Source organism: Neopelma chrysocephalum, unplaced genomic scaffold (assembly GCF_003984885.1).
Source record: "Neopelma chrysocephalum unplaced genomic scaffold, ASM398488v2 Primary Assembly neopelma1_61, whole genome shotgun sequence".
Classification (NCBI taxonomy): domain Eukaryota; kingdom Metazoa; phylum Chordata; class Aves; order Passeriformes; family Pipridae; genus Neopelma; species Neopelma chrysocephalum.
In genome coordinates, this window is record NW_020897716.1 from 1327684 (window position 1) to 1349216 (window position 21533).

The window sequence follows — 21533 nt, forward strand, 5'->3', positions numbered from 1 at the left end:
ATGCTCTGCAGAAGTTCCCCCTGTGTTTCCTGCCTGTGAGCTCACTGCATTTCTCTGAGGCTGATGCTGAAACTGAAATAAGTGACCTCACATTTTTTACCCCAAACCAGAGTTTCTTTCCTGATGAAGGCCAGCTGCAGGAGCAGTCCAGATAACAGTGTGCTCCACAGTTCATTAACATAAAACTGTGCAAAGTAGGGGCTACCAGGTGCACCACAAGGTGTGGAGTTGCCCACACTTCCAGGGAGGGAAGCACTCCAGACACTGTTGAAAGGTTACACTTACAGGCTCACTCTCTGGGTAGGTGCCTCAGGAGTGCCCTATAATGCAGACATATACCAAAATGCACTGGACCACAGCTGTGGGCATGGTCCACCCATGCCCCAAGGTAAGGAGCCTACAGTCATGACCACTGGTATGGTGGTGGTGGGGACACAGCCCAGGGCTGTGGTCTTCTCAGGCATTGATTAGACCTCCACAACATCAGGCATGGGAATTGTCACTAACTCCTCACAAGAGTAAACATTGCAATTGTACCTAAGCTACATTTGGGTGTGTGCCAAAGCTGCCTATGGTGGTAGAGAAGGAGAGCCCAGGCCAGCCAGGCTCCCTGCTGGCATCTTCCCACCAGCTGCTAGAGACCACTGCCACATCCAGTCATGTAAAAAACTGGCAGAGGTGAAGGCCACCCCTGGCTTTCCTCTCCCTGCAAACTGGGAAACTGCAGCTTGCTTCTCTTCCACAGGTGTGTCATTCTTCAGACTGTGCCCAGATGGAAAAGCTGATGAAATGGCTGCTTCCAGCACACGTCACTGCACAGGTCTCCCACTCCCAATGGACGTAATGCCTCAAAGATTTACACCAGCTAGAATTTTTGATGCATGTCTCCTCAAAGCCAATTTATTTTTATTCCAGTAGGTATAAATAATAGAGAGACCTGAGGTTTGTTGGCTGATCCCTTATTTATTTTCTCTGGTCATTTATTGCAGCTCAGTTTATTTCTTCCTCTGATTTCAATTTCTGCTCTGGATTCATTTTGATTCTAGTTTCCTCAAATATTACGCACATAAATTAAGTAGCAGTATTCAGAAAAAAAAGATCTGGGAGTCACCTGCGTAACCCAGAAGCTATGAAAGGATGCAAAATGCAGAGAGCACAGAGAATGAGTAAAAATACTGACACTTTTATTCTATTTCATTCCAGTGTTGTATATGGAATGCTGTATTTCTTATGTTATTAAAAAAAAAAAGTACATATAGGAAGGATTATGAAAATATACTTTGAAAGGATAAAGAAACTGGAATATTATCCATAAGAAGACATGCTGTAAAGATTTAAAGAGAAAAATTAATGAGATGATATGCAGTAGGTATATAAAGGACTTTGAGAGAAAGTAATTCAATACATCCTTTTTCCATACAATAAAGGAAAAAAGATCCTAGTCCTGTGGACTAGAACTTCTTTCAAGATTTGGAGAAAGTATATTTATTGATTTAGATTGTCAAATTTTCACAAAGTCATTGTATAGGCTTAAAAGTAATTAACAATACAAATTAACACATTATACTTAGTTCTGTACTGTTCATCTTGAAATATCTTGCTTATACCTCTGGAATATCTAATATTATCATCTTCACTGTTACTAGCTGGACTAGGCTAACCAGGAATATAAATGCTGGGATTTCTGTAACTGTACAGCCTTTCCCAGGTCCAAGTGAGCAGAGCTAAAGTTGCCTATTTATTCTTCAATGCAGTAGTTTCCTACTTGGAGTACTTGGTTTAAAAAAACATAACATTTTGCATGTCAAATACTGCAAACTAAAAAAGTAGAAAAAAGAGGCTACTAAAACTAAGACATGGTTAATAAATCTTTTTAATGCTTGAATAGCTAACAAGGAAGGGCATGCAAGGACAGACTTAGTAATATAACCATTACCAAAAAAGGATTTTGTGTCACCTAGTACAGAAGTGTAAAATTTAAAACATTTGAAATTATTGCCTGAACATGAATTTCCTTGGGCCAAAATACCATATTTCTGGTAATTGCTTCATACATTATCTACAATCACAAATTATTTCATTCTGCCATTCACTTGAAAATAATCCAAGAACTATCCATGCAAGTTCAAGCCTATTTTTCCCTGGGCTGTCACTTTCAGATGTTTTTCACTTTCAGCATTTTTCACTGCTGGGTCCCCCAACCCAATGTGTCCATCTACGGCACATAGAATCAGAAAGAAGTAGCAGAACCCTCTGTTTACAGCTTATAATGATTCCTTCACTTCTGCAATTAGCACTGTCTATAACTGAAGGTGATCATTTAGTTCTCACATTCCTGTTTTAAGGGTCCCACATTTTAAGAGACATCAGCTCTCACTGCTGGAAGAGGCAGACATGGTGCTGTCCTCACTGAACCCAAAAGTTACTGTATCAGAGAGAAATTGCCACCTATATCGATATAATAGTGTTCTCCCTAAAATGAGTCTTCAGAGCATCATTTCTGTACAAAACTTGTACAAGAAGTAATCAAAATGAAATTTCTGCTGATTGCCTAAGCTATCTGAAGTTCCCCGGTAATTTGACAAGCTACAATTAGATGCTTGTTTTCCAGAGGGACACTTTGGGAGGGAAGCAAGACGGGGCAAATGAAGTATCCTGTGGAAATGGGAGTTTTCAATAATTCACTTTTTCTTGTATTTATGAGTATAACCCTATGCATGTAGTTAGAGCTTGTGTTACTGCTCGTGACAAAAGTTTACGTGTACCATAAAGGAGGCAGTTTTCAGGTACCTATTTCCATCACTGCAAGGCAGGCAGCCATGGCAGCAAGTTCTGCAACTACTTGGGAAGTCAAATGCTTGGCAAGGCCTTGGCTGTGAGCTGTTTCAAGACAGGTTGGGCATGTCCATATGAACATTTGGAGCAGCTTTGGCAAGCAAGCAGACATGGCTACACAGTGCCATTTTTTCTCTATTAAAAAACACCAACTTATAAATGCTGGAGCTGAAAAATATTGATCCTCTGTGACCATGTATGAAAGGCAGCAAAAAGCAGAAGTTACTGAATCCACATGTGAAATGAAAGAATTTGAACCCCTTTCTTTGTGAACTAGTTTGGTTATTATAAAAGTAGTCCACCAGGTAGAACACACTACAGACAGGGCTGTAGACACAGGGCAACCTGCCAGCCCATCTCCATGATGCAGAGAGAAGGGCTGTGGTTGAACAACCTTCTCACAGAAGGCTGTGGGTGTTCATAGCCAGCAATGGCTCCACATACCATCGTATGCTCCTTTGAGAACAGTCCAGCAAAAATCCAGAATTTGTTCCCCATATTCTCAGGTACCAAGGTAAATATCTTGCCAAATGAAACAGCATATGGTCTGAAAAATAGTTATGATCTCTTTAGCAAGGGTTGGAGCTTTTTCTTTGAATTCGTCCTCTTTTTCCAATTTGTTCAAAGCAGAAATCAAACTGACAGGCTTAATAATTACAGGCAGTGTGCTTTGGCAAACACAGTATCTCCTTCCAAGCAGTGGCAGCTGAATATAGTAGGTAATTCCCAACCTCCTACCTCAAAGTGGGTAATCTCTGTCTTTCCTTGCTATGTATTTCCTCAACTGCCAAATATTAAACAAATATAGAAGAAGGAATGCTGTTGGGTTACATTTGAGACCTGAAAGTTCAGAATTTCTACTGATCAATATGAACAGGACTCTGCAGACAATAAAAACCATTACTTACACGTCTATATAAAAAAAAAGAGTTAACATGTAAGGTAGCAACCTCCACATTTCAGCATTGCATGAGTTCATCTTTGCCCAGGTTCACTTGTGCAATTGAGTAAATTGCCAAAGAGAATGTAGGTCTCTCACTGTTCCTTAAGGTGAGGAAATTGGGGGAGGGAGGGGGGTGAAGAATACAGAAGGGAAAATTAAATTACATTTTAGAAAACGCCTCCATGTGTCAACCTGGGGAGTTTGATTTAATGTAGTAGGTGTTCTTGGAAGTGAGCATTCCAGATTTCACGTGTTTTTTGAGCTTTAATTAAATAATTTGAAAAAGAATACCATATGTGCACAGACTTCTCAAGGGATAAGCATGTAAATTTCTTTGTTGATATTTGCAGACTGTTGAACTCATATCAGCATGGAAGAAGGCTCAGGGATTTTTCATTTCTTCCAAATAACTGCCTGAGTAACTACCAGAGAAACTAAGTGGGCATCTAGTAATCTTTGTCACATTCTTTAAGGTTCAAGTTCCCCAACACAGGAGCTACTGCATTACTGAGAAATTTTCCCAGAAAGAAAACACACCTTTTATGAGCATTTTTGTTCTCCCATAGTAATAATAAAAAAACATTAAAGAACACATAATGCAGCAGTCAGTACCTATTCTCGCTGTGCAGTAAAAAGTAAAAGGAGCCCAGAAGAACAAAGGGAGGGCATGAATAAGTGCTAACACAGGCACCAGGTGGAGCGGTACAGCCATCTGTACCCTGACTGACTCACTCACTCGGCTTGTTTTTATATACATCAAACATGAAACAAACTCCACTGTTATGTGCAGCTTTGATAATACATAATTATTTAGTGATTTAACAACCACCAGGGAAAAAAATAGGACAGTAATCATGGCAGGAGGAAAGAACAAAGCACCTCAAAAAGGAGCTGAATTAGCCCCTGCAGCCAGCAATTTTTTGAACTCTTTCGGTAGTCTGTCGGACTGTAACAACAGAGGCGATTTTGGAAATAGGAGCGTTTCATAAAGTGGCAGTGCTGCTGATTGACATCCCTCTTTCAAACTAAAGAAGTGTTTGTGAATCTGTAGTATAGAACTCTCTTAAGGAAATATTTTAAAACTGGAATAACTACTGCAAGCACTGTTTTTCTGATCAGAAGCAGGAGGTGAGCGACAGCTACACAGGTGGGGGTACAGGGAGGCAAGAGACATCCAGACCCGAGGTTTCATTCTGGGAGAGACTCACAACTCTCTCATCAAAAAGAAAGCTCATCTCTGTTCCTTACACTGACGGGGATAAAAAGACAAGTCTTAAACATAACAAAAATTGGTCCCAGTCCTCACTGCAGCCAATGTGGAATTTGTCACTAGCATTACCTGATGTAAATATCCACTGAATTCTGCTATTAAAATGGCAGGAAACATTTTCTGATAGGAAGAAAGCACTGGAATTAGCCTTTGCATTCATTAGAGATACCTATTATAGTGATTATATATTTATTAAAAAATACATAACATAACGGTAGTTTTAGGGAAAGGCTCTGATGGCTTATAAATATGAACACTTTGTTTTAGCTTGTGATAGCTGGGATCACAGACTGGGAAAAGAGCTTTTACCCAGTCACTTTATCATTCATTTTAGCTGCCTCTCTCTGCCAGAGAGGAAATTCAGTCCAAAAACGCTAACCTGAAAGTTCCAATTTAACTCTCTCTTCTGTATTTATGCTTAGGTATGTTCCCTTATGGAAAACTATTTTTGAACTAGTATTTTATACATAACTGCAATTTCCTATGCAAAACTTTGTGCAGGAGAAATAACGGCATCATGTTTCTAACTTGCAGACTCAATTTGGGCACAGTTTTGTGATTTGGTTTTTGGGGTTTTTTTCAGTTGATATCTACAAAGCAAGAGATCAACTCTATTTTTCAAGTTTTATTAAAATAAAAAAATGGAGTTCTGGAGATGGAGGCAATCCTAGACTTCCAAAAATCTCAGATTTTTGTCCTTTTGCCCTCAAAACAATTCCAGATTGTGGGATTTTTGATTTGGAGATGATTTTATATTTAAGATTTCTTAATATTACAGTGCATTCTAAATTAAATTCAATTGTAAACTCAGTTTAAGAGTTTCAATGTAGAAGTTAAAAGGTTGATAAAATTTTTCATAATTAAAGATGCATAAAGGCAGGCTTCTCTCTTACTGGCTGACTTTAATCATGAGATTTCACTTAAAACATCAGTCAATAAAGTAAACCTCACAATTTACTAACTCTGAAGGAACTTTATCAGAATGAAAATTACTGACCCAAAGGTTTTTTTCCTTCAGCTACTCTTGTTTAGGCAAAAATTCTCCTTTCAGTTCTCCAGTCACCCTCTCTCTGTTGTTCTGCACAGTTCTGAAAAAAAAAAAATATATACATATGTGTGTGTGTATATACACATTTATATGTCCACTGGAAAAACACCCTTAAAATCTAAACATTTATTTTGTCCTTAATAAAATGGGAAATACATAAAGCCTTAAATCTCAAATATAAAAGCAGTAGTTCTTATAAGATAAAATATGTATTGCCACCCCAGTTACACAGACAAAGACCATGGTGTAGTAGCTTGTTCAAAGGGAGAAGAAAATCTGTGTGCATACCCTATAAGAAGGGTGAGAACTGGAGTTGCACTTTTTCCACAGTGTTGACACGTGGTCTACCATACCAAACAATAGGAAAAACATAGCAAAAAAAAAAAAAAAACAAAACAAACAAACCCCAACAAAATTTTACATTTCAAAATTGGGCACATATGATATTAAATCACCAGCTTTCCAGCAGGAACTATACTGCCCTTTAGGTCATGTGTTGATCCCTTTGGAATTTTAACATGTAGCAGTGACTCTGGCAATCAAAATCAAGAGGATCAACAATGATAACAAGTTCAAAAATGGTAGTATGAAAATATAGGATTAAAATACAGTTCGGAAAAAATAGCTTATATGTAGACTGCACATAAAATGTAAGATTTGACAGCAAATTTTATATTGATACATATTGTTGTATAAAGTATATGAAGACAAAGATTCCAGCTGAGAAACTGACTTATAGTTCATTTCCAAAACAGAAAGCAAGAACTTCTGAAGTGCAGCTGAGTTGATGAGACACACAGTACATTCTTATTTCTTTATTTTGCTGACAGTCTTGACACCACTTGTTGCCAAGTTGTTCTGGACTTTATTTTTCCCAAACAGCTCCTTTAAAAAAACCCTTTTAAGTGTTGAGCACTCCATAGAATAATGGCATGGTGTCATCTTGGGACCTCTGCCTCACCAAAAATAATGGCAGCTCCCTCAAAAGCAGTAAGATGTGCTCCCGTTACATAGTGTTATGTATTCATCTGAATGATGCATTTGAGTCTATTAAGGTATCTATTTCTGTGGCATTCGAAGTGCCATATTCTTGTAATTTAAACAGCTTTTTTTTTATTATAGTTGCTGTGTAAGAGTGCATTTGAGCCCTGTTGTACCAAACTGCAAGGCTCATCCTTTGAGGAAAGAACTGCAAATCTGACTGAGGGACATCTGAAAATTCAAACAAGTTTTAACTTCAGGATCGCAACCTGTATTGCTAGAAAAGTACTTAAATTTCAGACTCTTTAAAATCTCTAAGTATTTGGAATTATAGAACCAACCAGGAGCATCAGTATTCCATGAGTCTTTCTATTTGGAATTATGGCACCAACAAGCAGCATCAGTATTCCACAAGTCTTTCCCAAAATCAGGAAAGCCTTAATATCAAAGAGAGTTGTGACCACTGCCATTTCACTCCTCAGCTGTAATCCTTACATCTCTTCTGCAAGTGTGAAGGAATAAGAGAGTTAAAGAAGCAGTTACATTCCTTTGTCTTAGTCATCTCTTTTTCTTTTCCTATTTTGTTAAGTAGCAGACACCCAGGTCTTTTTATACTATTCAGTTTCCTAGTGTTTAAATGTAGCTTGATATTTCCAGATGTGCACAAATGTCTCTGAAAAAGAGAAGAGGAGGGAAGGAAAGTTCCTGAGGCTTAGAAGTTATATATAACACTGCATAAAATTGCTCTTTAATATATTTTCTGGGGCCTCTGTTTGATCCTAAAAGACCTGAAATTGTCATCTGCAATTTCTGGTAAATAACTTCTGACAAACTTCTGCTTATCAGGAGTGTTCTTTTCTGAGACTGTGCTACACATGATGGCACTCAGGAGGTGGGATTAGGATTTACTCATTACTGAGGAAGAGGATCCAAAGAAGGAAGCTAGATAATTGGCTCTGAAATGGTGGTTTCACCATTGAATAACCCAGCTCAGCGCTACTTTCCTGTCTGGCTCTGGAAAAATGTGCTTTTTGAAATTTCTAGCTAAACAGACATGTGCTTTCATAGATCCTCGGAGATCATAAACACTGTGGGTTTTCATCAAGTTGGCAATTTGGTTTCATTTTGATCCAGTGCTGCAGTCAATTTGTTGACTTGATTTTGATTTGATGTCTGTAATGCTCCACTTTTACTTTCGTGGAATATTAATGCTAGCTAGGCTTTGATTTCATGGTTCTATTTTAGTTCAAGTTTCTTAACAAAATGTATTGAACTGATCCTTCAAATGGGATTTTCAAAAGTGCCTAATCTGCACAATTTTTTTCTGTATGCGGCATCACTGCAGAGTCTTTGAAGACATGGTTAAGTATGAGCTAGTCAACCCAAAACACCAACTAGCTCTCAGTGCAGCAAGGAGTTTGCTCAGTACAGCAGTAACCATAATAAAAGCATCATCCAATGGAGTATGTATTTGTGTGGCGAAAAGAAAACAAACCCAGCTTTGTTTCTTTTTTCCTTTTTTTTTTTTTTTTTTTTTTTGAGAGCAATTTTTTTCTAGCGTTTAAGACAGAACAGAACTACCATCCTTGAATACTGTGAGTCATCCAAGGATGCTTCTGGACAGAGAAAAAGGGTATTTGCATACACAGATGTGTGCAGCTGAGGGTCCAGCTAGTGCACCTGTGCCACCAGCATTGCAAGAGGACACAGAAGGCTGTGCTCTCATTCACCACTTGCAAGAATTTATTTTTTCTGCCTGACAGAGACCAGTCCTTTAAGTTACATGCCTAACACTGGGTTGGGCAAAGACTCCACAGAGCATGCAGAAATGCAAATGCAATTTCTGCATTCAGCTGAGAATTTTCTGAGGGGAGGTATTGCTGAACTATGAGTAAAACATATCATAGAGTGTTTTGTGCCACTTCTTTGCTTCACAGTGAAGGACATGGAGGAATTATTAAGGTCTGCATACATAGCTCCCTACATTCACCTATAAAATCGATCACACTGAGTACACTCATCCCACTGTTGGTGGCTGAGTTGACAGGACGACTGCAATTTCTTCATCTTCACCCTGTGTTTGAACTGTGAGGCAGTCTTATCTACACTTCTGCATTGCATTTGGAAGCACCTCACAGCTAAAGGAAGGCTAATTCAAAGCTAAGGCCTTTCACAGCTCTCAACACTCTCATCCACCCCTGTCTCAACTTGATATTTTAAAGATGGAAATTGCGAAATGTAAATGTTCATGGCCTTAAGACTGTTTCATCTTTTCAGTCCAGTTGCTCTTTGGCTTTCTGCAGGCTCTAAAGATTTTTACTCTATTACTATGCTGAAAAGCTAAGTTAGGGTTGCCACAGGTTATCTTTTCATCAGTTAGTTTTAATCTGGACTTGCCACTCATCATCCTCAGTTCACTCTGCTCAGACCAAGCATCCACTTCTCTGAGTAACAATTACAGAACCACAGAATCCCAGAATGGGTAAGGTTGGAAGGGACCACTGTGGGTCATCTAGTTGAGCCTCTCTGCTGAAGCAGGGTCAGCCTAGAGCACACTGCACAGGTTTATATACAGACAGTTCTTGAATATCTCCTGTGAGGGAGACTCCACAACCTCTCTGGGCAATCTGTTCCAGTCCTCAGTCACCTGCACAGTAAAGAAGTTCTTCCTCATATTCAGGTGGAACTTTCTGCCCATTGCCTCTTGTCCTATTGCTTGGCATCACTGAGAAGAGCCTGGCTTCATCCTCTTGGCACCTTCCCTTCAGATATGTATAAACATTGAAGAGGTCCCCTCTCAGTCATCTCTTCTTGAGGCTGAATGGCCCCAAATTCTCTTTCTTCATAAGAGAGATGCTCCAGTCCCTTAATCATTTTTTTAGCCCTCTGCTGGACCCACTCCAGGGGTTCCATGTATCTCTTGTACTGAGGAGCCCAGAACTGTACATAGCACTCCAGATGTAGCCTCACAAGCATCACTTTCCTTGACCTGCTGACACACTTATGTTGACATGTTCTCTCTGTAAATCAATGAAATCATCTCAGTCTCTGTGGGAAAACAAATTTACCTGATAAACAGTTCATTTTGTTCCACCAAGGACTCGTAGGGGTTAACTGATGGAGATTATTGTAGGAAACATTTTCCCATCTCCTGATATGTCCAACTTCACTTTCTTCAAGTGCTGATCCTCTTCTCCTACCTGCCTCTCAACACTTCTCCCTACTGACTTCACGGGGCTCTTTGCTGCACCCCATTCACAGGCTGCCTCCCTTCCCTCTCAAAGAGGCCTTTCCCAACTACTTGCCATATGCCTGGCCCCACCAGTCAGTGCTGCACCTCTCATAATTTTGTATTTTTCAGCTCCCACAACCAAATGATTAGGTGAGAATCTTGGCTTACGGTCTTAAGCAAGTTTCCTAGACCTCGTGGTAGCAAAGAGAAACTTAAAAACATGACTCAAGTGCACCCTAAAGGCTAAGAAACCTGAAGGCAATAAACCACACCCTAAACTTATTTTCTTTTTAAAATCTCAATTTTAAGTTTTTACCCAATCTCAGGCCTTTCTCAGACTTTCCTTGTGATTTGTGAACATCTGGGATTGGCATTGCTGCAATCTGAGCACTCAGGTTGGAACTTGGAACACATCATCCTCCAGTCCAGCTGCTCCCTAGGGTCCACTTCCCACTGGTCCCACCAGAATGCATCTCCTGAAATGACCTTCTAAGATGCACCAGGGACTCCAGAGGGTCACATATTGAGTCACTGCATTGCCTCAGCTGCTGCTTCCCCACTGCTATCTTTGGAAAAATTAATGACCATGTTGGTTTTCTGAGCTATCCCAGAGAGACTGAAGTTCTTTAGGCAAGCACAGATATCTGGAAGTAGGAAAAAGAGGTGTGATCAAATCCATGTGTTTTCTGTTCCCAGAGGAGTACATATTCAGCCTTCAGCAGCAAAATCCTTTTCACTTGTTTTTCCTCTGCAAAAGAGCGATTCCAGGCACTCCTTCAGCTTAGTAAACAACCTGAGGTTGGATTTTTCCAAGTAACTAGCTTTCATTTCTTTTGTTGTAATTTCCAAACATAGCAGGCCCAGAATAAAGGTTTATATAAGATTTGACCATCAAAGATTATTGATTTCCTGCCTAACAAACATGGCATTTCACTCCAGCTGCTTACCCTGTTTTTCCTCTGTATCTTATTCTGCTTTCAGATCCCACTGTCATACTAGGTAGACGAGCCTGCCTCCATTATTTCATCTCTAGCCTCAGTAAGTGCTTATATTTTAAAGTTAAATTGACTTTTCCCTCTCTTCTGTGAACACTGTCACTTGGTCTTCTGGCCACACGAGTTCGCCCATGACAGCCAACAGAGTTTGCAAAGTACAAAGTACACGTTTTGTAAGAAGCCTGAAAAATGCTGAATTCTAATGAAACAAGGCCAATGTAATAAAAAGCACTGAAATTCAGTGCTGATGGTAAGAACATCCCTGTTAGGCTTAGCCCTGCTGCGATGAGAACTGCAGGGGTTATTAAATGCGTCTTCCTTCTTAATAGTTCCATTGATGGTTTCAGTAGTGATACAAAAGTTGCTGCCAGGTGTTAGATAAAAATAGCTAAATACAGTATGGTCACAACAGTGCTGATCAATGTGGGTTATGACAAAGAGTCAGATTTCCCATCTTTGGTTTACTAAGGGTTAGCTGATTCATAAAAGTTACTTGAAATAGGAAATAACTTTTTCTTTCATCTCTGCACTCTTGATGCTCATGATCCATTAGTGGAGGACAAAACCAAATAATGCATTTATTATTAATAATCAATATAAATATAACAGAAAAAACAAAGCCCTGTTATTTCAAGGTAGGGGTTGAAGCTTAAAATCACAGTGGCTTTGTTGTTGGTTGAATAAACGAATTATTGGAAAACCTGAGAGGGGTCCAATAAGAGAAACCCAGAGCTCCTGGGCTGGGGTCCCAGATGATAGGAGATGACTTAGGGAATCTCATCTTAAAAAAACTAATTTCTTGGGGACCAGGCAGAAAGGTTGCATCAAACTAAATTAGACACAAGAGCATATCAGAAAATCTGCAGGTCCTCTGCCTACCAAGCAAATGTCTAACATGTGCCATACACAAAGCATATCAAATAATTAATGAAAGCCTTGATTTTGCTACTGACCTTGTGATAAATATGTTTTCTGTCACTGAAAAAAATCAAACTCACGTGAAGATGAGCTGACCCTTCTTTCTACGTATGAACTACAGCGACCTCCTCCTTAAACCTATACTTCCTTAGATATAAGTGGGGACACCAGGAAATCACCTTGTTACTGCAGGTTGTTGGCTACTGAGAACAGCTTCAGTGGAACCTACACAAAGGTTTTAGAAGATCCTCAAAATGGAGGCAGACAGGTGAAGGAGAGTTGGGCTGGGAAGGAAAGTATATGGAGAAATGAGACTGCAGCCTGCTCCAGTTACTGTTTGATCTGTGAAGATAGCAGAGCCTTTTCTTAATATATGCTTTTAGGCTAGGATTGAAACACTCAATAAAAGTATACCTGGAGCTAACAGACAATTAGCTTTTATTGCTACTGCTTTTTGTCTGTCAGTACTCCTTAGATTAACTGCTTTATTTTTATTCCTGTATTTGAACAAATGGTGCTATTACAAGCCTCTCCTCAGAACCAGTGAGGTGGTTTGTTTTGGTAGCTAAGAGTACATTATACCCCACAGACTATCCTCTAAGTCTTCATAAGAATAAAAGCCTTTGTACTGTGCTAGATATTATATTAAGTGGAAGCTGAAAATTTTATAGGCAAAAAAGCATGACTTCTGCAAGTGGCATTGTCCAACTTCACCAGGAGTTGGGCTTCCCACACAGTGAGCTTCCCACTAACTGAAATCAGCTCAAAAAGTGCACACTAGGAGCTCTTACAAACTTTACAGGAACCAGCGGATGCCATTATGCTGGTGAACTCACAGCCTGAAATGCATGTTAAGATAAACATCCTCCTCTTCTGCTGAGCTTCACCCCCTCCCCCAGAGCACTGCTCTCACCTGGTGAAGAAGCAGAGCAGCATCATTTTTCGGCCGATAGGCACCAGAGGCTGCTGTCCTGCAGTGTCGAAAGGGTCCAAGGGGAACTGGTTCTCTAGAGAGCACTGCCAGCTTTCCTGAAGTCGGATAGTGTCAACATATGCTTACATTTTCTCTTTTTTATCTCACAACTCTTATTGTTGCAACCCCAAGAGAAAGAGGAAGGTGTGATCTCTCTCTTGCTTTGGCTGAAATGTAACAGCCATTTTTGCTCTCTGGTAGCTATGCTCCTTCTGTTCAGAAGGCTGCCTTATAAGAAAGCCAGGTAGTGCCTACATTTACATGCTGCAGCAGTGATATTGGCGAGATCAAGGCTAAAACTGTGCCCATTTTTTCCCCTGGTAGAAGTTGAGTCACTAAGAGCTCTGTTATGAGCTGTGTCTGCTGTGCCACATATTGTGAAGTAAAGCCAACAGCCTGGCTAGGGATCAGTATTGAGCAAAGAGATGATACAAATCACTGGGGAACTGAAATGACTCACTTACTTTGCATTCAGCTCCACACCTACTGCTTCCCGGTCATTACATTAAAAATAAAATAAAGTACTTTATATTTTCAGCTTTATAAGGTAATATTAGTGGCAGCTACTGGGGTGTTATGTTTCTGTAAAACTCACACTACAAATATTAAACTACACAATTATTAATAAACATGGTAGTTTTATAAAATAATAGAGACAGGGTAAACGCAACTAAACCCATGCTTTTAAGTTCAAAAATAGATAAATAATGAACGGAGATGTCATCCTGTCATGAAAACTGAGTGACAGATTAATAAAGTTTTCCACACATTTCAATATATTTATCATAAATATTCACTGAGCATTTCTAATTGTGACATGCTTGCATAAGTTCCCTTTTTTTTTAAACTGAGTTTTAGCAAATGTTTACTTTCCCAGAAGATTAATAGTGCTGGACTAGACCAGTGGTTCACTGGGTGAAATTTGTAACAGCCACAGTGCTAATCCAGCTGCATGATGAACTTGGCCCTCATCATTAACATTCTTGTGAGTAAAGCATAACTATAAATGAAACGAGTGAATTCCTAACACTAAAGTTGTCAGCAGGATATTTTCTTCCACTTACTTCTCTAGCACTAAAATTTCACCCATAACTGAGACTGAGAGCTGTTCTTAACTCGTTGAATTGGTTTATCCTATGGCTTTTTTTTTCTTTTGATTTCTAACATATTTCTTTTTACTTCGACCTCCACTTAAAATAGCAATAACACCTTGTTTTATCTCTTTCCTGAGTAGTTGAGGTTATTTTTTTTAATTAATTTTTCTGTGTTCTTTGCTTTGCATTACTCAGTAATATTTTTCAGCTTCCACTCTACCACGCTTTAGTATGCTTTTGTCCCTCCAAGTTCCTCAGTCATCTCTCATCTAAGCTAACCTGGATCACTTTGTCTACATTGATCCTACTATGATCCTAAATACTACATATTTTTCATTTAGTGTTCACCTACTTTTCAAGAAAAATATGCATGTAAACACATATGTATTTAGAGAGGGAAACTGAGGCACTACAGTATTCACCTTTGCCCATACTAAGGCTTAACCATTTAATCTTACTTTAGTGAGGTTTTCTTGTCTTGTAGTCATACCTCTCAGTCATATTCTCCTCAGTCATACCTCTCATGAGGCATGAAGCATTTTCTGAAAAGAAAATTCAATTTAAATGTCATCCCATTCTTCACTACATTTTTGTTAACTTGTTCAGGGATATTTTTTTTTAAAGAGAAGTTATGATTTATCAAATGAAACACAATCTGGATTAAAAATATCTGAATATTATTTCAGTATCTCCAGGTATCAGCACCCTGACCTTGTAACATCCTTTATTTTTGTTCCTTAGAAGGAATAAGTTACAGAAAAATATATTCACCATTAATTCATATGGTGAAGACTGAGATAAATCTTTCACCATTCTGCAGTACTCACCATCCTTAACTATAGTTCAGCAAACTTACAGGTTTTCATGCAGGTTTTCTGATTTCACTTTATTGATGACTTAAGCTTTATTTGGTCTTCCATATCTCTGGTTATTTGTTTCATAGGTTTCCCACATCTCTAAATTCTCATCTTTCTCTCCTTTTCATTTCATTCAGCTCAGCAAAACTACCATTTGTTGAAGAATTCCTGTTTGCTTAGGAATAAACAACTTGAGCCTTGCCTTTGCTTTTACCATCCTGCTTTTTGTTGTATCTATCTCTGTTAAGAAATGCTTCCAGGTGGCCTTCACACTGGTTTCTAATAATTTTCACATTTTAAAGTACCTTTATCTGTAGGATTTTTTTTTCCCCCAGATCTGCCATTACACAAAATATTTCTTTTTAAAGCAAAGTGTTAGGGTGATAATTGTTTTCTATTAACTTATTCCTTTGGAACGTTTATCAGGGGGTTTTAATGAAGGTGTCTAAATTTAGGTTGAAAAATAAGTAATTTTATTTTTCTGAAGCACTGAGCTCTGGCACCGAATGGAACTGATCAGCATTTTTAAATCATTATATTTGGAAGTAAAATTTTGCATACCTCTTATTTTTAAAATCCTGAACCATGTCATTTCAGTGAGAGAAAACAAACTTTACATGGCACTCCAGATGCCCCAAACAAGCAAATAACATCCACAAAACTACGTCTGTAACAGCATTTTAGAAATCTTAGAGAAAGCAGGTCTGGTCTGTACATGCTTTAGGGCCAACTCATAAACAAACACTTTATAAGCTGAAATCTGGCACTAATTGCTAAAGATAATAGAGCAATTTAAATCTCTTCCTTTGTAAATAATATTAATTACCAACATTTTCACAGTACTGCCATCAAGAGAACAGACCCAAAGCCCACAGAAATTATTTAGTGACCTGGGCCTTGCTTTCCTATAGCTATGTACAGATTGACATACTTTCTGCAGAAGCACTTGACTTCAGTTGATGAAGTTATCACTCAATAAAAAATAAATGCTTGAACAAAGCTTCTTGGTTTGTTATTTTGCTATTTTTCCAGAATTTCTCATAAACAAGATGGTTGCAAGAAGAGTATTTGCAAAGCAACTGTAAAGGGCATTTTTCTGCCACACCAAATTAGTTAGTCTGGAGCTCTAACTGACTTTCTTTGGCTTTATGTCAGTAGATATACCAAAGATTCAGAAGAAATACAAAAAAACAAAGTCAAAGTAAAACAGTATGTTTTGTTTTGTTTTGTCTTTAAAATAACCAAAATCAAAGCAGATTTTTTTATTTTAAGTAGATTAAACATTAGGTTCAATAGGAATCTCTGAACTCAGTTCTGAGTCACTTCAACCTAGCTGTCACTTTTCCACAAATTTCAAAAGCCAGTGGACTTCTTGACACTTAAAAAAACTTTTATTTCTTCAAGAAATTCTAGAGCAAGTCGAAGAAAAATATTTTAAGAAACTGCTTCAGTGTTTCACATGATGTAATCCAAGTCTCACGTGATGTAAAGCCCTTCCCTTAACAAATCACTTGGTTAATTACAGCTCCACCAGCAAAGAGAAGTGCTGTCACACATCAGTACTAAAGCTGTAGTTTCCCTCTGTTATTCCAAGCAACAGATTAGATAGTAATCTAATGTGAGGCACTTATTTACAATACAGGAAAAAGAATATCAATTTTAAATCAACAATAACATATTAATGTTCATCATTATTATTACCAGTTTTGATGGCCTTCTTCCCCAAGAGGATCTTACCTTCTTGAGACAACTAACTTCTGCTGCTAAAAAGATTTAATATGTGGTAGATGTCGTGTTTGAAAATATTTACTATATCAAAATCAATTTACTTATTTTTTAATACTAGTTCAAATACCAGGAAGTGTTTCCTAACAAGACCATAAAAACCTTTCAGTACATTTTGGTACCAAATACACAGATGGGAGCAAGTTCTCGGTGAGGGTAAATATCATGTCTTCATCTACTCCTAAATGATTTATGCCCTCTGATGATCTGCCCTGTTAAAGAACCACTTCTTGGTTCCTTGTTTCCCACCTGCAGTAGTAGACCTCACTCACAACAGCGAGTAAAGAAACAAATGGAATGATGTGGATTGACTAACTCTGAAGATAACACAAAATGGAAATTCCTACCAGAGAAGTACTTGAAGACATGTTGTCAATAATTTCCTCAGTCATTAAAAGACCAGTGCATCCAGTGTTGGCAAATCTTTCAAGACAGGATATAAAGCTCTTCTCAAAAGAGATCACCTAGGTTCTTCTCTGAAGATCCCATTCAAGCTCTCCACCAATATACAGACAGACAGACAGGCCTGTCACTAACTTCCTTGAGCCGCTTGAGCCTATTTATAACTCCATCTTCCTGTCTGTCAAACCACAATAGGATCTGCACCAATAGCCCAAGTCTATTTCCACAATGGTCATAATTGATAATAATATCTTTTTAAAAAAGAGAACTCAAACACACAGAGACTTTCTAACAGCAGATGTGGCATGTTCCACGGATAGCATGTCACATGGATTTCTGTGCCCTGCTGTCCCTGATAGACTTACTGGTTTGTCAATATTTCTCCAGCAGTAGACTTAATGCAAAGTACATAAGCTTGTCTTAATTTTTCTAGGAATTTAGGAGACCTACATATTAGAAAGTCACCTAGCAATGACCAATATTATAAGGCTGCCTCACATTTGTCATTTAAAAGTAAAATTCCCATCAGCTGGGAAGTTAAATTACAAGACAAGGGAAGTGGAGGCAGAGAAGAACTAAAAATCTTTTCCTTGTTCCTTTTAGTCTGTTTGGATCACACATATCCAAGTCGTTGTCTTTTAGGTCAAACAGTCCTGGGTACACAAGTTGCTGAGCAACACAGTGACACTCTTATGAAGAGCAAGCTGCCCTGTTCAAATTAAGTGAATATGTCTTCAGATTCTAATGAGTTTACATAATATTGTGTCCATAAATTAAAAGGATTTGGGGATTATTCTTCAAAAATATTGCAAGTGTGGGTTGCCCATCACTTTGTAGCTTTCCTATTTAACTGCTTTATGGAAAATTAAGGTAAAATAGGAATGCCCTACGGCAAAAGTAGGAGTACTTATGACCAGTACTTATTTGCACAGGGGTGGGTACCTAATGAGCCACCTTGCAAGGCAGATGTGAAGCCCCACGTGCTATCTTGCTTTCATTCCCATTCCACCGGGGCAAGCCTTGCTCAGGCCATGCCCAAGGGGGTGCCATGTTTGGGACCTGCTCCCCTCGGCAGGGCGGGAGCCGCATCGTGCTGTCAGCACTAGAGGGCACTCCGGGATTAGGAAGCACTGCTCGGTGCTCCCTGGGGTGTTGGAGGCTCTGCCTCCTTGGGACAGGCTGAGTGCCCATCACGTATTTCCCACCAGGAGACCCTTGGCACGATGAAAGCAACGCACTCTCTACGCTCAGCCCAATAAAAGGGGAAGGGGGGGTGTTATGCTGCCAGTGAGGACCTGCCCAGGTGATTTTGCAACTTTGTCAGCAGAGATAAATAATAGTCACCTTAAGTGTTAAATAAAGCTTGGGAAGTGACGTAGTTCTTCCCAAAGGAATGTGTAGCACTTCTCAGTCACTGTGCTGGGTTTCTTTCCTCATGGGGTAAGAAGTGTTGCTTTGGCTTTTTCTCCAAAAGCCTGTTCTTAAAGAAGCTCAGTTTGCGACTACGCACACATCTTGCAGAAAACACCATGCCTTTGTGAATGAACATCTCCACCTCCTCCCTAGCAAAGCAGGGAGAACAGCAGGCTTCCAGAGGTCTGCCTTTCCTCAGGTGCAAATGAGAAAGCTGTTTAAGAAGTGTACGGCTAATGGGCTAAAGCATGAAGGAGGGAAGAGGGCTAGTTGACCAGGTTGTCACTTTCCAAAAGGGAGAAGAAAACCTGCACTGAAGTTCAAAAGACTGCCCATGGCTGGAACACAAGAGCAGCCTGTTCCTAGTGAGCTCCACTATCCTTTTTGTGATGGGAGACTTAAATCAACCTTAAACCATCTCCAGCTGTGCTTTAGGAAGTTTAGCCTTAAATAGTCTCACGATGTTGATTCTAAAATACTCCCTCCATGACTAATTCATATTTTTCCTTGATATTTAATCTAATTTGCTGCAGGCTAATCCCCTTAGTTTTTGGCCTGTTGACAAATGAAAATGACTAGTCCCTGTGATCCTCTTCGTTCTCTATGTGAATCTATGGATAATTATTATCTCTTCCATGACTTTCTTCTGTTTCTTCAATAACTCCTAGAGCATAAACACATCTGATACTCTCTAGTTAAGAGAGAAGATTTCAGGTGTAAAGAGGTGGTTGAAGCAGACACTGTCAGCAAGTTGCAGGTACATGCTACATTCCTCACACATCTATTTGGATTAAATTCTTTTATGCCTAAGTGATTTTAATTACTACCTATAGGCTCTTACTGAAATACCTATTCCTGAACTGTTTTCCTCCTTGATCTTCTGGGTAATATATCAGGGTATCTTCTTCACTACTCCTGTTGGCTTTAGTTTAACAGCTATTACATGCTTCATTAATATTTTAAGTAACACATACTATAGGCCTAATGCTTAATATGACCCTTTCAAATGGTAGTAGGTTTGGTCTTGATCCTGAAATATAATATTCTACAGATCCTTTACAGAATGCTGCTCAGTGATTGAGACATTTCTATGTATATACATATGTATATGTATATGTGTATATATATATATATGTATATGGAAATTTGCTCAACAAAAACTGGCATGCTATGGCCACCAAATTTCTGGTGCCTAAGAAGACAATGTCTCCTAGTCATCCTAGAGGAAACTTTGTGTTCTTTTGTTTAAAAAATATTCTGAAAATCCAGGCTGCAAAAAAAGATGGCTCAGTAGTTTGTGCAGCAAGCAGGATGAAAGCCCAAATTCCAGCCCAAGTATTCATAGGCAGCCTTGGGCAGCTATTTTACCTACCCTGCATCTCTCAATTTCACTTCTACAAACTAAAGATAAGGTTCGTTTCCCACCTGGGAAATGCATTGATGCTAGTGAGATATTTGGATGCTATAGAAGAAGAGCTAGGCAAAGCTTGTGTGCAATCAAATTATAGAAGTGCTAAAAGATAAACAAAATAAATAAGATTTAATATTCTTCAGCTTTTGTTTACCTACCTCCAACACTAGAAATTCACTGGACTCACAGCTACTCCCTTGTGTTGTCTTCATAACTGAAGCCTTGAGCTGGCCAGATAAACTCGAGCAAAGCTTTTTCCAAGAGCTGCCTCAGTGTGGCAGCTGGTTTAGGCACCCCAGCCCCAGTGGTGGCTGGGACAAACAAACAATTTCCTTGGCACATGGATTTTTTTCTGGTTTGGAGTACCATGCACTAAGCAACATACAATCAATGCAACAAAACTTTTAACCTGTTTCGGCTGTATTTTAAAAAGAAATCATTTGGTGACTAAAATGAAGAATGAGAAACTTCATCCTGAAGGGCTGATTTTTGTAATAATAACCACTCTGCCTTACAGAAAGTGGTGCCTGTGTCCTCTAAAGCAAAGTTCCATCCCACAGGCCAAATTCTTCAATCTTGGTCATGCAGGCATCACCTACAAAATAATGCCCAGTGATGGAACACATCTTTTTCTAATGAAAAATTGTTAATTTAAGTATGCTACTGGTATATATGAGAAGCCATCAGGGAAAAAGCAAATCATGCAAGCTGAGCCTAATTTCTAAGCACTTGTCCCACAGAATTACTTAAACACATGAATCCAGAATTTTTCAGATAACTGTGGAGCATTTGAGCAATGTAAGGCAAGTGCAGAAAGTACTGGACACACTGTTTATGTGCTGCACAGTCTCAGTGAGTGTTCACAGGGAATATGAGGGCCTCCCCATGAAGGTGTGTAAACAGTGAATGTACAGATCTGCCAGATAGAATATCCAGCACTTGTAAAATTGTGCTCATATACACCAAAGGGCTGTGTCACAGGGATGGAAATCCCAGGTAAAATAAGCAGTTCCTCAGAAGCTTCCCAAATTTTCTATGGGAGAAAAAATAATATTCAGGGGAAAATGCACATATATCAACCCTGTTATCAAATATTTTATTTTGATTTCTTCAACCCGCTGGGCAGCAACCACTGATGAATGTAAGTTATCTCAACGAAGTGGATGGAATTACTCACATATTGGCATGTAAATAGGTGGCTGCAGGATTCTGAGCCTGCTTCACAATTAAACTTTACTGCCAATGGCACTAAAGATGTAATTAGCATTATTGTAATAACGGTATCATCTTCTGTCTTGTTTTTTCAGAAAAAGAAAATATAACGTCAGTCTGCATGAGAGGAGTGCTGGACCTGCAGAGTTTTACAGAACACTGCA

At 38.9% G+C, this 21533-nt stretch overlaps 1 long non-coding RNA gene across 4 annotated transcripts in view; it reads right to left on the reverse strand.

The window, feature by feature from the left end:
* The window catches only part of LOC113966705, a 52763-nt gene that overhangs the window by 2752 nt on the left and 28478 nt on the right, over nt 1-21533 (reverse strand). For 2 of the 4 annotated variants that reach the window (XR_003533931.1, XR_003533930.1), the window contains 2 exons: nt 7573-7750; nt 5948-6136 (listed from right to left, as the gene is read on the reverse strand). The exons of 1 other annotated variant lie outside the window; for it this stretch is intronic. This is a non-coding gene — a long non-coding RNA (uncharacterized LOC113966705). Of the gene's footprint in view, nt 1-5947; nt 6137-7572; nt 7751-21533 lie in introns of those variants that run through there. One more of the 4 variants, XR_003533932.1, reaches the window with a different exon arrangement.